Source organism: Peromyscus californicus, unplaced genomic scaffold, assembly GCF_007827085.1.
Source record: "Peromyscus californicus insignis strain IS unplaced genomic scaffold, ASM782708v3 Scaffold_4__1_contigs__length_199733344, whole genome shotgun sequence".
NCBI lineage: Eukaryota > Metazoa > Chordata > Mammalia > Rodentia > Cricetidae > Peromyscus > Peromyscus californicus.
In genome coordinates this window covers 90,659,795-90,664,442 of record NW_026294562.1, presented here as the reverse complement: position 1 = coordinate 90,664,442, position 4,648 = coordinate 90,659,795, and positions in this window count along the sequence as shown.

The window sequence follows — 4,648 nt, the reverse complement described above, 5'->3', positions numbered from 1 at the left end:
AGGTATGTTTTCAAGATCATACACAGATATATTTAGATAGATAAATGGTCTTCAAATACTTCAAAGACCTATAGAATATGCATTTAATATGTTTAACAACCTAAGGCTTTTCATGACGATGAGATGCATCTGCTCCTGGCGGCACCAATCTACTTCAAAAAAGGATAATGGGCATCAAAGAAACTCTATATGAAGTTTGTTTTCTTTATGGCAAAAGCTAGCCATTTGGGTAAAGAAACTGCCCTTGCCTCAATTGCTGACTAGGTATACTGTCCAATCTGGACCAGCAGGATGCAAAAAAAAAAAAAAAGCTACTGACAAACTTTGCCAAGAGAAGGTAGGGCAGTCCTTCAAAATTCCCTGTTTCTGAAAAATGTCTGTCAGATACTAGGCCTGTAGACCAAAGACAGATGCCCTAACATTACAGAAGAACTTTGGGTGACTGTCCAGGCAGCCAGATGTTCCTGTCGTTAGGCAATATTACACCCTTCTGGGGTCTCTGTTGGAGTTAAAGACTAAATAATTAGACTTAAAGTTTTCTTCAGTTATGATAAAGGCAAATTAGGTATAAAACTTTAGACTCACAAGGATAAGATAGATAATAAAATATTTTCTCTAAATTTGCCAAATACAAATGGACTGGATAGTATAACTGTAATTCTTACTTGATAACTGTTTTTGCTATAATAATTTTACTATGTTAAAGTTAAAACCTTCTTTTTTAATTAGACAAAAAGGGGAAATGCTGTGGAACAATCTTTGAATACTGTGAATATGTATTGCTCTCTTTGGATAATAAGGAATTGACTGACCTATAGCTGGGCAGGAAGAGGTTGGGCAGGAGAGTCGAACTAGGAGGATGCTGGGAAGAAGAGTGGAATCACAGGAGTTGCGAGGAGACTCAAAGAGATGCAAGATGAACATGCTGGGCTGAAAGAAGGTACTGCCACATGGCAGAGCATAGATAAGATATATGGGTTAATTTAAAATGTAAGAGCTAGGTAGTAACAAGTGTAGCTAGAGTTTTCCTGCCTGGCCCACAGTCAGGACAAATCTCTCTCACCTGCTAGCCCCACAGCCGCTCAAACCCGACCAAGTAAACACAGAGACTTATATTGGTTACAAACTGTATGGCCATGGCAGGCTTCTTGCTAACTGTTCTTATATCTTAAATTAATCCATTTCTATAAATCTATACCTTGCCACATGGCTCGTGGCTTCCCGGCATCTTCACATGCTGTTTCTCATCATGGTGGCTGGCAGTATCTCTCTGACTCAGCCTTCCACTTCCCAGCTTTATTCTCCTCCTTGTCCCGCCTACACTTCCTGCCTAGCCAACGGCCAATCAGTGTTTTATTGACCAATCAGCAACACATTTGCCATACAGAACATCCCACAGCAAACAAGCCTAAGCCTAAGCTGAGCATTGAGAATTAATATTAAGTCTCTGTGTGGTTATTTGGGAGCAGCTGCAGAACAAGGAGAAACTCTGCCTACAGGCCTTCCTAGCTTTCCTACTTCATGTTAGCATGTCTATTACCACTGTTCTTTTAAGGAAATTAATTTGTTATTTATTCATCTGTTTGTGTTTATAGGTGTGTGTATAAAGGTGCTCATAGAGGCCAGAAGACAGTGTTTTGATCCCCTGAAGCTAGAGTTGCAGGCCATGTGAGCTGCCTGATGTGGCTGCTGGGAACTAAACTCAGGTCTTCTGGAAGAGCTCCTAACCACTGACCATCTCTCCAGATGCTTCCCCATCCCCACCCCTTATTCCACACTTTTCTAGTCTCTATTTTACTCATGTTTGTGCTCACCTTTGTTGTCTCCTGCTTTGAGCTGAGCTTACTCCTCCTTTTCTAGACACTTAAAGGAGACATTGAGAGACCAAGCCAAGATCTTTTCATCCCAACACATGTTTAGTGCTTTGAATGTCACCTTTAGCACAGCTTTAGCTGCATCTCAGTTGCTTTGATACTCTGTACTTGTTTTATTTCTATTGCAATAAAATGCCCTGATAAGAAGCAACTTAGAGGAGAAAGGGTTTATTTCAACTTGTAATACCAGGTTACATCACATCATTATGGGGAAGTCAAGGCAGGAATTTCAAACAGCTAGTCACATCATATCCACAGCGGCAATCAGAGACAGAATGAGTGCGCACATGCTCACTTGCTTGCTTGCTTATGCTCGGTTCCATTTCCCCACTCTTAAACAGTCCAAGACCCCCTGCTCAGGGGATAGTGTTTTGTTTTAATCTATTTCAACAGTCCTTAACTTCACTTGTGATTTCTTCTTTGATGTATTCATTAGGAGTCTGTTGTTTAATCTCCACGTATTTATGAATTTTCTAGTTTTCTTTCTGTTATTTTTGTCTGTTCTATTGTGATGAAAAGACAGTTTTTAAAAAATTATTTCAATTTCCTTGGATGTATTATCTGTCTTGGAAGATTTTCCATGTGCCCTTGAGAAAATGTATATTAATTTCTTGGTGGGAATGGTGCTGTGTGTGTCTCTCCTGGGTAGCATTGCCGAGGGTATGGTTCCAGGGCCTGTTTCATTTCTCCAGCTGTTTTAGTTGAAAGAAGTCTATCAGACTCCTGCTGTAACTGTAGAGTATTGTAGAACTGTTCCTCCCTCCTTTTAGTCAACATTCACTTTGCTCTTTGGTTTTCTGATACTTGATGAATATATGTTTATAATTGCCATGTCTCTGTGGTGAATTGATCTTTTTATTAGTATTTGATATCATTCTTTGTTTTTTTTTTTGTGTGTGACAGATTTTGTCTTAACGTCCATATTGTTTATTAGTATTAACAAGGCTACCACAACTCTCTTTTGGTTACTGTGTATATGCAATATATTTGTCTATTATTTTATATTTAGTATGTTTTTGTGTTTGATTTTAAAATGAGCTTTTCTTCTGTATTTGTTGTAACACCATTTCCACATGTCTGTTTATTGAACTATTTATGTGGAGTTTGGGTTTCCCCTTGAATATCTAAGCTCAGGTGAACTTCCTGCCTCGGTCTCTCAGGCAACTGGGACTGCATACACTTGTCACCATTTCTGGATAAGGACATTACTAACTTTGAGCCAGGCATGGTGGCACACTCCTGTCATCCCAGGACTTTTAGGCAGAGACATGGGGAGTCAAAGTTCTAGGCTAATGTGTGCTAGCTAGTTTTATGTCAACTTGACACAAGCTAGAGTCATCTGAGAGGAGGAAGTTTCAATTAAGAACATGCCTCTATAAGACTGGGCTGTAGGCAAGCCTGTAGGGCATTTTCTTAATTAGTGATCAATGGGGAAGGGCTTAGCTCATTGTGGTTGATGCTGCCCCTGGGCTCCTGGTCCTGGATCAATTAGAAAGTCGGCTGAGTGGGCCATGGGGAGCAAGCCAGTAAGCAGCACCCCTTCATGGCCTCAGCATCAGCTCCTGCCTCCAGGTTCCTGCCCTCACTGCTTTTGGTGATGGACTGTTATATGGAGCTGTGAGCAGAATAAACCCTTTCCTTCCCAAATTGCTTTTGGTCATGGTTTTTCATCACAGCAACAGTAACTAATTGGAAGAGCCTATCTAAAAAGAAATTAAAATAGATGATTTTGTCTTTGTCTAATAATTTGTACACAAGAACTTCATCATGAGAAGTTTCTAGTAGCTGCTCTCCTTCCTGCATGTAGACCGTGTTTCCTTGTCTCTTCACATGGCCCATAATTTGTTGTTAAAAACCGGACATTATAAACAATATAACATCCCAACTCTGGAAATCCAAGTCTTCTCTTTCTTGTTGTCTTTGATAGTTTCCTTCTGTTTGTAAATTCTGCTTGTTTGATTAGTAACTTTCTTGAATGAATTTTGTAAAGTATTTCTTTACCATGTGGCCACAGAAGTCTGCATAGGTAGCCTAGTGGTCGTTAATGATTGGACAGAGTTCCTCAAATGCTAGTTCATGTCTCAGCCATTCCCAAGGGGCTCTGTGTGTGAAGGCTGTGTCTGCACTGTAGAGACTCAGTTTACTGAACTTCATTTCCCCTGGCTCAGAGCCTGGAGGCAGTCAGAGTTGAGAAGTTACTGCCTTCTTAGGTCTTCCCTGGTAACATGCACTCCATATTCAGGATGAGACTGTCTAAACTCTTAGAAAGGTATCAGAGTCCCCAAGAGCCTCTATGGGCATTTTATTCACTAGCTTTCCCTTTTAATTTTTTCTTTATCTTTCTCTCTCTCTCTCTCTCTCTCTCTCTCTCTCTCTCTCTCTCTCTCTCTCTCTCTTCCTTTTTGTCAGCTTCTTGATTTTCTGCTATAATCTCTGCTTCAAGCAGTTGTGATATTAAGCAATTGCCTGCAACTGCAGGGGAAGAGGATCAGTTGAAATAAATACCAGTCAGACAGGCCAAAGGATGGTGACATTCAGAGAAACCCATCCTGTCCTCTGCAATCCTGGTTTGCAACGTGATCGCAGGATTGCTGGTTTGCACAGCTATTGATCACGGGGCTGCTGGTTTGCACTGATATTGATCACAGGGCTGCTGGTTTGCACAGCTATTGATCACAGGACTGCTGGTTTGCACGGCTATTGGTCACAGGGCTGCTGGTTTGCACAGCTATTGATCACGGGGCTCCTGGTTTGCACAGCTTTTGATCACGGGG